At 45.7% G+C, this 13,605-nt stretch overlaps 1 pseudogene; it reads right to left on the bottom strand.

Annotated features, from left to right (window-relative positions):
• Positions 1 to 202: 202 nt before the first annotated feature.
• Positions 203 to 3,751, bottom strand: LOC126029942 (2-acylglycerol O-acyltransferase 3-like; annotated as a pseudogene).
• Positions 3,752 to 13,605: the final 9,854 nt, after the last annotated feature.

Raw genomic sequence — 13,605 nt, 5'->3', positions numbered from 1 at the left:
GATATTGGACCACTGTTTATACCAGGTGGCAGAAACTTTGTTGCCTTTTCGAACTCCTGCATACTAGCCTTTGCCTCAGAGCAAGAATTTTTGGCCCTTTTCGTTCTACCAGCTTTATTAGGAGAAGACAAAATGGGAGTTTCCCAACATGGGGGGCCAGGAATCTGGGGGATTGGGAGGGTGTGGTAAAGGGGTTCCTAGACTAGGTGAGCTGCACAGAGGCAGGCACCCCACAGCTGGCCTTGTGCTCTTCGAACAGCTGCTGCAGCTCGCACATGTAGAGCTGGTGGTAGTGGTTCACCTGGTCCTCGGAGGGCTGGAGCACCTGGGGCATGGAGATTGGGTGGCCCACTGTGGGAGACAAGGCCGGTGGGCATGTGCATTATGGTACCCCACCCAGCACCTTCCCTGGGAAGCGAATGGGACTTACTCACAGTGGTGATGGGCTTGGGCAGGGGCAGCAGCCCTTAGGAATTTGGGGAGAAGAGGCTGCGCCCCTAGAAGATGCAAGGGGAGAAGTCTGCAATCTTCTTGAAGGTGACCTGCACAGCATATTGCCAGGTGCCCTCCTGGAAGATTTTTTTTTTTTTTTTTTTAGGTTTTTGGGCCACACCCGGCAGTGCTCAGGGGTTACTCCTGGCTGTCTGCTCAGAAATAGCTCCTGGCAGGCACGGGGGACCATATGGGACACCGGGATTCGAACCAACCACCTTTGGTCCTGGAGCGGCTGTTTGCAGGGCAAACACCGCTGTGCTATCTCTCCGGGCCCTCCTGGAAGATCTTGATCCTAAAGATATCGTTCTCCTCAAATGAGTACACAGGTACCAGGGAGGCCCTGCAGGGCAAGAGTTGGGGCACACCATGAAAGGATGCCAGAAGGTTTAAGTCCCTGGAACGGCAAATTCCAGCTGCATAGATGGTTCTGGAAGAAAGTGCCTTATGCTGGGTTTCCAGGAAGCCCCAAGCAGCCTCTTCCTAACTCTGCAGGAAGGCTTGGCCTCAGTGATGTCACTGTATTGAGGTCACTGGTCACTGTGTAAAGTCACTGTGGTGCAGGACTGGTTCCATGGAAGCCATGTAGGGGGAGTTTCCAGGCTTTCATTTCCCTCTGCTCTCAACCCGAAGAAGCTCATGAATCACCAAGCAGGGCATGATTGATGGGGTGAGAAGCACTCCTGATATGGGGTATCCTGTAGCAGCCAGGTGGGGCTCTGCCTACAGGGATCTGAGCCTTGTTAAAACTTAAAGAGGTGGGGGTTACGGGGGAGCAGGAAGCAGCCTGACACTTGGAGCTGCGTGTGTCTCTGCCCCTGCCCCACTCTCTGGAGGTCTAAGCTCCACAGGCTTTGCCTTTAAGAGGGAAAGGGTCACTAATGGTGTTACTCATTTTTTGGGGGTCACAAGAGATTTTCTCAGGAGTTCCTGCTGGCTCTATGCTTAGAAATCAATTCTGGGGGGGCCAGAGAGATAGCACGAAGGTATGCCTTGCATGCAGAAGGAGGGTGGTTCAAATCCCAGAGTCCCATATGGTCCCCTGAGCCTGCCAGCAGCATCATTTTCTGAGTGCACCATAGGCACCTGTGCAGGAATCCCTGAGCGCACTGCTAGGTGTGACCTAAAAACCAAAAAAAAAAAAAAAAAGAAGAAGAAATCAATCCTGGCATCCTATGTGATGCCAGAGATTGAACCCACATTAGCAGTGTGCAAGACAAACGCCCTTCCCAAACGCTGTGCTATCACTGCAAACCTAGTGTTGGCCATTTTTAAGTGGTGTGTTCCAAGCGGTGATCCTCAGCCTGAGATACAACCCAAGAGCACCAGGGTGTAGTGCTGGGCACATCTGGGCTCCCCCAGTGGTTCCAGAAACCCAACAGGGAGAACTCAGGCACAGGTGCCTATGGAGCATACCGACCTCTGTGCTTCCTCCTGCCAACTCCTCCTAGTCCCCATGGTCATCACCAGGCTCCCTGCCCATTGGGCTTCAGCATGCAGGGCACACACCATACCAACTATAGGAATCAGAAGCCTAGGAGGGGGCTAGTCCTACATTCAGCGATGCCCCCTCACTCACACTCACCCATGCCTCAGTGCCAGGTGCACAAAGCCTTTGCAGTTGTGCAGGGTCAGATGGTGCACCCCAAGGATGGCATCCAGCGCCTCCTGGGCACCCCCCACCATGATGACTACTGCCTGCCCTGAGGGGCTTTGGCGACTCATGAGGCACACACCTATAGGGGAGGTTGACTGTGACCCTCTGCCTGGGGGCACAAGGGGCGGCACTGTGGGGCCCTGGCACTCACCTAGGGCCATGAGGTAATCTCGATAGACTGGCAGGTTGAAGAGGTTGACCAGTGTTACTAAGGTCAAGTGCAGCCCCAGGAAGATCTCTAAAAAGCCAGTGCTTGCAGTGAAGAAGTTGTTGGCGGGTCCCGTGCACATGATTCCATGAGGGTGTGCGCCCAGCACATAGTTCCGGTCAGGGGGCAGCTCAGCTGTCTTGACCAGCTTGTTGGGGGCAGATGGGACAGACAGCAGAAGGAAGAACACAGGGACTGAGAACCCATTCTTATAAGAAGATCAATATGTGTGGGCCAGAGCAATATCACAATATGGGAGGGCATTTGCTTTGTATGCAGGCTAACCTGGATGTGATTCTCCATCATCCAATATATAGGGTCCCCTGCCTATGTATATATGTATATATATATGTGTGTGTATATATACACTATATGTATATATACTATATATACACTATATACAGTATATTCTCTCTCTATCTATATCATCTACATCTATATCTATCTATATACTGCTAGCATTAATCTCTGAGCAGAGTCAGGATTGAGTAAGTACTGAGCTTCACCCACTGGTTATGGCCCCAACCTTCCTCCCCCCAAAAAAGAGCATGGTGGGAGAGTGAATTTGGCAAGGGACACCTGTCTACACCCCTTTCCCCAGCTAATTCTTTGCAGCAGGAAGGCAACCTGTCACCTTGATGGGGTAATAATCCCTCATGTAGTTCCAAAAGACATATTTCCTAATCCATTTGGATCTCCGGCCACCTGGAAATGGAGTGCAGTGGAGGGAAAGAACAACTCAGTTTCTGAATGCTGAGATGGGGTGGAAGGCATGCAGGTGATTCACTGCAAGGGAGCAGACTCCAGCATTGTTTGGGTGTGACCCCTGAACAACCAAACAAAACCTCAGAGATAGGGGCAGATTAGGTGACTCCCTTCCCATATCAGCTCACCTTGCTGGGGTGTGTCCCAGTCAATGATCGCCAGACCCCATAGAGCACAGACAGCAACCAGAGTGGTGTGAAGAGAAGGAAGATGGCGAGGAAGGTGAAGAATGGTCCTGCAGAGCAGTGTAGGGAATTGCTACAAAGTCAGCATGTTGGTGGCGGTATCTGACTTCTTTCTTTTTGGTTTTTGGGTCACACCCAGTAGCACTCAGGGGTTACTCCTGGCTCTATGTTCAGAAATTGCAGCTGCTCAGAAATCGCTGCTGGCAGGCTTGGGGGACCATATGAATTGCCTGGATTCGAACCACCATTCTTCTGCATGCATAGCAAAAACTCTCCCTCCATGCCCCTGTATCTGACTTCTGACCCAGCATTCTGCTGGGGAACTCAAATCCAGTCCCCCAGAAAGTACCCTAAGCCACTCTTACCCATGAAGAGGAAGGTCCTCACATATTGGTAGAAACCCAAGATGTTCAGACACTGCTTCCAGGAGGTTTTAGGGGAGGAGGGAAATCACCCATGTGTGTTGGAAAAGAATGTGTATCCAGGTTTCTGAGGATGGAGTGTCCTATAGATATCTACTAGGTCTCTTTCTTTTTTCTTTTCTTTTTTTTTTTTTTTTTTTTTTGGTTTTTGGGTCACACCCGGCATCGCTCAGGGGTTACTCCTGGCTCCATACTCAGAAATCGCTCCTGGCAGGCTCGGGGGACCATATGGGATGCCGGGTTTCGAACCAATGACCTTCTGCATGAAAGGTAAACGCTTTACCTCCATGCTATTTCTCCGGCCCCTACTAGGTCTCTTTCTTCCATTTCTCTTTTCAGGTCTAGTATATTTTTGTTGGGTTTCAATCTGGTTGAGCTATCAAGTGTTGACAGGCCCGTGTTGAGGTATCCCACAATTATTGTGTTATTATTGATATCCTTTTTCAGATTTGTCAACAATTGTATTAAATACTTTGCTGGTCCCTCATTGGGTGCATATATGTTTAGAAAAGTGATTTCTTCTTGCTGTACATATCCCTTAATTAGTAAAAATATGTCTATCTTTGTCCCTTACAACTTTTCTGAGTATAAAGTTTGTATCATCTGTTATTAGTATGGCTACTCCAGCTTGTTAACGGTGTTGTTTGCTTGGATGATTTTCTTCCAGCCTTTGATTTTGAGTCTATTTTTGTTCTTACTATTCAGGTGTATTTCTTGTAGGCAGCAGAAGGTTGGGTTCAGTTTTTTGATCCATTTTGCCACTCTGTGCCTCTTAACGGGTGCATTTAGTCCATTGACATTGAGAGAGATAATTGTCATGGGATTTAGTGCCATCTTTGTGTAGAAGTTTGGTGTGTTTGTTGGTTTGTCTTGTCTTAAATTAGACCTTTCAGTTTTTCTTTTAAGGCTGGTTTTGAGTCTGTAAAGTTTCTTAGCTGTTGTTTATTTGTGAAGCTATGTATACTTCCTTCAAACCTAAAAGTGAGTTTTGCTGGGTGCAGTATTCTAGGCGAAGCATTTATTTAATTATTTCATTTTGTCACTCTATCTCACCACTGCCTATGGCCTTGAGTGTTTCCTGTGACAGGTTTGCTGTAAATTTCAAGGATGATTCCTTGAATGAATTTCGCTTTTTGATCTTGCTGCTTTCAGTATTCTGTCTCTATCTGTGGGATTTATCATTGTGACTAGGATGTGTCTTGGGATGTTTTTCTTGGGGTCTCTTTTAGCTGGTACTCTTCAGGCATGCAGGATTTGGTCACATGTATTCTTTAGCTCTGATAGTTTCTCTGTAATGATGTTCTTTTGTTTTGTTTTGTTTTGTTTTTGGGCCACACTTGGTGACACTCAGGGATTACTCCTGGCTATGCGCTCGGAGTCGCTCCTGGCTTGGGGGACCATATGGGACACCGGGGGATCGAACCGAGGTCCATCCTAGGCTAGAGCTGGCAAGGCAGACACCTTACCTCTAGCGCCACACGCACCTGTAATGATGTTCTGACTGTAGGTTCTTCCTGGAGATTTTCTAACTGGGTATCTAGAACTCCAATGATTCTTAAGTTGTTTCTGTTGAGATTATCAAAGACTTCTATTTTCATCTGTTTATATTCTTTGAGTAATTTTTCTATTGTCTCATCATTTGCTTCAAGGCTTTTTTCCAATCTCTTCTGCTGTATGGAGTTGTTATGCATCTCATCTTCTAGCTCACTATTTCTATCCTCAGCTGCTGTTACCCTGTTGGAGAGCTTATCCATTGAGTTTTTCAATTTGCCAACTGAGTTTTTCAGACCTTTTATTTGACCTGATATTTCAGTTTGGAGTTTTCTGATGTCTATCTTCATATTCTCTTGAGTCTTATTAGTGTCTGTTCTAAACTTTCTTTGAGTTCTGTGAACATCGTCCATATTTCTTCTCTAAACTCTATATCTGAAAGACTAACTAGGTGGTTGGCCATTGTCGGGTCATCAGAGTTGCCATCTTTATTCTCTATGCCTGATGTTGGTCTGCATAATTTCCCCATTGTCACACTTGTATTGTGGGTTTTTCGACGTGTTGTGGTGGTATTCATTGGCTAGGTGGAATGCGGGGCCATGAAGTGAAGCGAAGCAGCCGCACTCCTCTGTTTCCACCCCTTGTGGAGGGAGGACTCACCTCAGAAGAAGCGAGCCCTCAGGGGATGAATGCCAGAGAGAATCAAAATTCCCATTCTGAAGCAAGCAGAGGGAAGCCTCAAAATGTCTGCCGTGCTTAAGAAGCCCAGCAGATTTAGCTGTATCCACAGTTTCCTGGCAGGAAACACCTCAGGAGAACTGAACCCTCAGGGGATGGATGCCAGAGAGAAGCAAATTTCCCAGTCTAAAGCAAACACCTAGAGCACCGGGATGGGGCAGCCCACTGTAGGAGACAGGGCTGGTGGGCATGCACTATAGGGTACCCACCCTGTGTCTTCCCTAGGGAGTGAATGGGACATATGCACAGTGGTGATTGGCTTTGGCAGGGACAGCAGACCCCAGGAGTTGGGGGAGAAGAGTCTGTACCCCCAAAATATGCATGGGGAGAAGCCTGCAATCTTCTTGAAGGTGACCTGTGCCACATACTGCCAAGTGCCCACCTTGAAGTTCTTGAGCCTGAAGCTATCATTCTCTCTGAATGAGTACATAGGTACCAGGGGGGCCCTGCTGGGAGTGACAGGGTACCCCATAATAGGTCACACAGAAGGTGGTAGTCCCTGGGCCAGCAAATTCCAGCTGCAAAAAATGTTCTGGAAGAAAGTATCTGATGCTGGGTTTCCTGGAAGCCCCAGGCTGCCTCATGCTGACATAACTGTGTTGACATCACTGATAACTGTGGTGCAGTACGGGCTCCACTTAATCAGTGTAATGGGTTCCAAGGCTTTTACTTCCCTCTGCATCCCCAATGAACAGAAGCTTATGAGTCACCAGCCCAGGCATAATTGATGAGGTAGGAAGAATCCCCTGATACGGGGTGTCCTGTATCAGGACAGGGAGGCCAGGTGGAGCTCTGCCCACTGGGATTGGCTGTCTTTTTTGCATTTACAAGCATGGGGTTTCTGGGAGAGCAGAAAGTAGCCCCAAAACCTGGCTCAGTGTCTCTGCCCCTACAGCCCTGTCTGGTTGCCTAAGCTCTATATTTCTTTACCTCCGTACCTACTGGGCTTCAGTGTGCAGGGCACACACAATAGCACTTATAGGGCTCAGGAGGTCAGAGGGTTAGGAGGGTGCTCACCCTAAACCCAGTGGTGTTCCTTCATTCACACTCACCCATGCCTCAGTGCCAGGCCTTTCTCTTTTTTTTTTCTCACTTTTTCCAGAAAAGTGTCAACGATCTGTAAATCACAGTCACTTTTTTTTTTTTCGGACCACACCGTTTGATGCTCAGGGACTACTCCTGGCTAAGCGCTCAGAAATTGCCCCTGGCTTGGGGGGACCATATGGGACACCGAGGGAACCGAACCTCGGTCCTTCCTTGGCTAGCGCTTGCAAGGCAGACACCTAACCTCTAGCACCACCTCGCCGGCCCCCTACTTTCTTTTTTTTTTTTTTAAAAGCAGTTTATTTATTGGTTTTTGGGCCACACCCGGCAATGCTCAGGGGTTTCTCCTGGATCTGTCTCAGAAATCATTCCTGGCAAGCTTGGGGGACCATATGAAATTCCAGGAATTGAACTGGGTCCATCCTGGGTTGGCCGCATGCAAGTCAAATGTCCTATCACTGTGCTATCTCTCTGGCCCCCACAGTCATTTTCTTGTGAAGAGTCAGGTTTCCTTCTTCAGGAAAGCTGTCTATATTTTGTTTGTTATTTTTTGTCTTGTAGCTATATCCAATGACTCATGGGGCCTCTTCCTGGCTCCACATTCAGAAGTCACCCCTGGAAGTGCTTGGGTGCCCAACTTCAGTGCCAGGAATTCAAACCAGGCAGAGTAGAGAGTAGAGTGTAAGGCAAGTCTTGACTGTTGTCCTATAGGTCCTGTTCTATTCTTCCATACCAGTTCACATCCGATCAACTGTTTTTTTTGTTTGTTTGTTTGTTTTTGGGTCATACTTGGCAGTGTTCAGTGGTAACTCCTGGCTCTGCACTCAGAAATCATCACTGGCAGGCATGGGGGACCAAATGGGATGCTGGGATTTGATCACAGTCAAGTCCCTGGTTGGTCTGCATGCAAGGCAAACGTCCTCCCGCTGTGCTATCTCTATGGTCCAGATCAATGCTTTTTTGTTTGTTTGGAGCACCCAGTGGTGCTCAGGGGTTACTCCCAGCTCTGTGCTCAAAATTAACTCTTGATGGCCTGGGAGACCCTATTCGATGCAGAGATTGAACCCAGGTTGGCCATGTTAAAATCTAACACCCTCCCCTACTGTGCTATCTCTCTGGCCCCACATCTGATCATCTTATTTCAATTTTATCAGATCTTGATGTTTGAGACTAATTTGTGGCTAGTATTGAGGAGGCACAAGTTGACTAAAATGGTGATATTCTCTCTTTTTCTCTCATTGTTTATTCTTCCTTCCTGCCTTTCTTTTTCCTTCCCTCTTTCTCCCTCCTTCTTTCTTTCTTCTTCCCTCCTTCTTTCTTTCTTCTTCCTTCCTTCCTTCCTTCCTTTCTTTCTTTCTTCTTCCTTCCTTCCTTCCTTCCTTCCTTCCTTCCTTCCTTCCTTCCTTCCTTCCTTCCTTCCTTCCTTCCTTCCTTCCTTTCCTTTCTTTCTTTCTTTCCTTTCTTTCTTTCTTTCTTTCTTTCTTTCTCTCTCTCTCTCTTCTCTCTCTTTCTTTCTTTCTTTCTTTCATTCTTTCTTCTTTCTTTCTTTCTTTCTTTCTTTCTTTCTTTCTTTCTTTCTTTCTTTCTTTCTTTCTTTCTTTCTTTCTTTCTTTCTTTCTTTCTTTCTTTCTTTCTTTCTTTCTTTCTTTCTTTCTTTCTTTCTTTCTTTCTTTCCTCTTTCTCTCTTTCCTTTCGTTTCCTTTCGTTTCGTTTTGTTTTGTTTCCTTTCCTTTTCTTTCCTTTATTTTCCTTTCCTTTTCTTTCCTCCACCACTTGATGGTTTATTTCTGGCTCCTGTGCTCAGGGATCACTCCTGGCAGTCTGGGGGGACTCTATGAAATGCTGGTTATTGAATCCAAATCCAACATGTGCAAGGCCAGCACCCTTCCCAATGCAGCATCACTTTAGGCCCCATGCAAGAATTCTTTTTTTTTTTTTTTTTTAAGTTTAACACTTTAATCTGTCTGCCAACAAAACCCCCCAGCCTGGCCATCCAGGGACATTTTCCAAAGGAGATGAACCCTTCCTGAGGTCATGATGAAGGTTATATAGGGAATGAATATAGGGAGGTCCATCTTTCTGATGATTCTTTTTTTCTCTTATTTTTATTGTGGTCAAAGTGAATTACAATTATTTTACAGAAATATTTAAAGCACATAGTGACAATGAATGAGGGGCATTCCCACCACCAGTGTTGCCCTCCCTCCACCCCTGTTCCCAGCATGCATCCCATACCTCCCTGCTTTACCCCCCATAATGCTAGTCTAACTGTTCCTCCCTTGTACAGCTTGTTGTAAATTGGGTATTGTAGTATATGAAAAAGTTTCCATAAAATTATTCTTGGAATTGTTGTATATAAAAGTATTTCCTTAGGATTGTTTTGTGACTATTGCCCCACCTAGCCCTTCCAGGTGGGGGCGCTGTGGAGTTGGCAATAAATAGCTTGAGGAAGAGGAATCCTTTTGCGAAAGCTGCAGGCTGCAAGAGGATTCTCTCGCTCTCTTTGCCCAATCTTTTACACCCTATCCTTCTTGTCTGTGTGGATTATTATTTGCTGCGGATTAATATTACCAAGGTCTCCCCCCGAAAGGGGACAAGGGGATGGGAAGTAATTTCTCATTCTGGGGACTATTCTTGGATTCACACATACCCAACAAAGGATTTAACAGCCCAGATAATTTACAGGGTATCAATTCTATTGTCGTTGACTATGGGTTTGGTGTTCAAGTCTGATTATTTTTTATTTCCATTAAATGTTCATTTGACTGTCTGGTCTTGGTACCTTTCATTTTCCCCCCTCAAATTGTGAGGCTGAACAAGATGATTCCAGTAATGCGGTTCTGTTGGAGATATACAAAAAGATAAAGGAGAAGGAAAAAAGAAAAAAGAAAAACAAAAGCAAATGGAGAAAAAGAAAAAGAAAAAAAATAAGGAAGTAGTATAAATTTTCCTTTAGAAGGAGAAAGGGAGACAAAAAAGGGTAACAAAACATGGGAACAACAGACTCCATATCCACTCATTTTCACACCCAAGTTCTTTTTATGGCACCAGAGAACTTTCCAGTTAGTTGTAGATGATGAATGACATCACGCCTCTGTAGCTAGAAATCTTGTTATTTGAGTAGGTCATAGGAAAAAGGCTAGGAGAGAGATTTTTTTTTTTTTTGCTCAGATCCTAGAACAGAGCCTAGAAGGGGTCTCAAACTCAATTTACCTGGGGGGCCGCAGGAGGCAAAGTCGGGGTGATCCTTGAGTGCAAAGTCAGTAGTATGTCTTGAACATTGGGAGGTGTGACCCAAACAACTAAAACAAAACAAAACAAAATAGTTCCTCTAGGGCAGGGCCACAAAATGTTGTATGGAGGGCTGCAAATGGCCCAAGGGCTGCGAGTTTGAGACCCTGGTAGATAAAGTCTTTCAGTATGGTTCCAGAAGTTCTGCTCAGTTGCAGTTTTCAAAGTCAGACCTCTGGAATTAGATCTTGGTTATTGTACAAATCCTAGGCCGAAATCTCAGCTAGGATCTTTCTCATTGGTCCCTGGATAGGTTCTACCTAGTCCATATTTGTCAAGGTCAGTCTTCTGTACTTGGCAATTTTGGTTTTTGCATCGAGTAAAGGCTTTCAGGTTTCCTGATTGCATCAGACTGGTAGGTGATGAGATAGGGCAGTGGTCGGCAAGCCACGGCTCACGAGCCACAGGCGGCTCTTTACACTTTTTAATGCGGCTCTTCTGTGTGCTGGGCGGCCCAAAGCAGAGTTCTGACTCCTGGAGCGGCTGCTTGGCACACAGAAGAGCCGCATTAAAAAGTGTCAAGAGCCGCATGTGGCTCGCTTGCCAACCACTGATAGGGCAACCCTCTCTTAGTTCAAGTTGTTGCCGTTTCCTCAAGTCAGGGTGTCATATCAAAACTGTTGCAAGTTGGTGTGAGAGAGGTATTAGAAATTTCCTAGGGAGGAATTTGGTTCCTGGTGCTGTTGCTGGGACCCGTGTCGGTTCCATGTCTCGGATCTGGGGTTCTGGGTTGGACAGTCACTGTCCAATCGCATGGAGATTAAGTTGGGTCCACATGACACATGCTCAGGATGGGAGGCCTCCCTGTATTCTGAAATGTATGGGTTCTTATTCCTAGTAGATAAGTTTGTTTCTGTGTATAAGGTTTTCCCTTATTTAGAATGCCTATGCAAAAGGAAATGGAGCCAAATTATATTGCTGGTGGAATTGGGGGTAAGAATGATAGTCTAGGGGCCGGGAAGGTGGCGCTAGAGGTAAGGTGTCTGCCTTGCAAGCGCTAGCGTAGGACGGACCGAGGTTTGAGCCCCCGGCGTCCCATATGGTCCCCCCAAGCCAGGGGCGATTTCTGAGCGCATAGCCAGGAGTAACCCCTGAGTGTCAAACGGGTGTGGCCCAAAAACCAAAAAAAAAAAAAAAAAAAAAAGAATGATAGTCTATACTTCTCTGTGCCCTGGTTTTGATCTGAGCTTTTTATCCCAAGCAAGACTTTTTCTTGTACGTTTTCGTACCTAGCAGAACCAAATCTGGTGAAGGTGAAGAGAAGAAAAAGCAAAAAATTATATATATATATATATATATATATATATATATATATAAAGAAATAAAATTAAATTAAAAAAGAATTAAAGAAAAATCTGTTTGAGAGGTTAACTTATATTTGGAGTTAAACAGACTAGGAGGTATTTTAATAGAGGTATTATAAACCATAAAGGAAATATAGATTTTCCCATTAAGTCTTTTTTTGTTTGTTTGTTTGTTTGTTTGTTTTTGACCACACCCAGTGATGCTCAGGGGTTACTCATGGCTATGTGCTCAGAAATCACTCCTGGCTTGGGGGACCATATGAGACACCGGAGGCTAGCACATGCAAGGCAAGATGCTTTACTGCTTGAGCCACTGCTCTGGCCCCCCATTGTGTCTTTTGAGATTTTCTTGTGTGGGGTGTAATTCAGGGAACTTTTTCATCACATATCGTGCCTTGTTGAATTTGAGGAATGTTTTGCAGCCATAAGGGATCTGGTAGTGTCCTTGGGCTGGGGGTCCTTCTGGGGCTAAATCGGTAGCATGCAACAAACAGATCATGATTAGGTGGATGGGAAGAAGGGCCATAAAGCATGAATCAGCAGTAATGTTAGTTGTAGTTTCTTGCTGAGGTATGAGATGTGGGACTGAGAGGGTGTTCTTTTAGTTTGGGAGTTGGGTGGTGGTTTATTGGGTCAGAAAGTTGGTCTCTGTACCTAATGGGTTGAGGACTGAGGGTGGAGAGGGTTAAATAAGGAAGGATAATGGATCAGGGTTGAAGGATGAGAGTATAAAAGGATTTCTGATGGGGGATGGGAAGAGGGATAATATGTAGGAGGGGTTATATACACTTTAGACATGGCTTGTTTACATTTTAGGTTTGGCAATCAGAGAGGAGTCCACTGTCAAGAAACTCATGCCTACATAAAGATAGACATTAGAGTTCTATTCTTAGGTTGTTGTTGGAGGCCTTGGTCTCATAGGCTAGGTCTGAGATCTTAAGAAATGATTGAGTTAAGAAGAGATAAATAATAGGCTAAGATATGGATTAGGAGAGAAAAAAAGAGGAAAACAAAAGATAAGAGAGAGAAGAAAAGAATAATAAGTTGGGGTCGGAGAGATAGCACGGAGAGATTGCATGCAGAAGGACGGTGGTTTGAATCCAGCATTCCATATGATCCCCAGAGTCTGCCAGGAGCAATTTTTGAGCATAGAGCCAGGAGTAACCCCTGAGCACTGCTGGGTGTGACCAAAAACAAAAACAAAAACAAAAACATGGGCCAGAGAGATAGCATGGAGGTAAGGTGTTTGCCTTTCATGCAGAAGGACGGTGGTTCGAATCCCGCATCCCATATGGTCCCCCGAGCCTGCCAGGGGTGATTTCTGAGCTTAGAGCCAGGAGTAACCCCCTGAGTGCTGCCAGATGTGACCCAAAAACGAACAAACAAAAATAATAATAAGTAAATATGGTGAAATTAGGTTGAAAAAGTTTGGGCTAGTGCTTCGGTGTTGGAGGATTTTCCACATTCAAGGCTCTTCATCGCTGACAGGGGTGGTCTTTGCTAGATAAAGGTTTCAGGGTTATATAGTGGCCAGAGCTTTTTGGTATAGGCACAGTTTTCATGTCTAGAGTACTATGTAATGTGGTAGTGAGGGCAATAAGGTGTGGCTACCCTAATAGTCTCATCCCCTGCATCTTAAGTATGGAGGTACCTTTCCTAAGGAGCAACTGACAGCAGGGGCTTAATTTAACATAGATTAAATTAAATTGAATTTATTTAGCATAGAAGAATGAAGGAGAGAGTGAGAAAAGAAGTAGAGGGAAAAAGAGAGAAGAGAGAGAAAAATGAAAATAAAATATAAAGTAGTGGTTTGCCAAAACGTGTTTGATGAGTGGGACCTGTAACGTAAGTCTGTGCTGTACCATTGAGTGTTCCAGCAGTCTGGATGATCATATGCTTTAGGACCTGGGAAAGGTGCGTGCGACTCCTACCTGGATCCCCTATAGCACACATACTATGGCAACCCGGGGGCCCGGTCTCAGCCATCCCCAGTCCCAAATGATCCTTA

Source organism: Suncus etruscus, chromosome 15, assembly GCF_024139225.1.
Source record: "Suncus etruscus isolate mSunEtr1 chromosome 15, mSunEtr1.pri.cur, whole genome shotgun sequence".
NCBI classification, from domain to species: Eukaryota; Metazoa; Chordata; class Mammalia; order Eulipotyphla; family Soricidae; genus Suncus; species Suncus etruscus.
The sequence above is the reverse complement of the archived record's forward strand: the minus strand, read 5'-3'. Positions and strand labels throughout refer to the sequence as shown.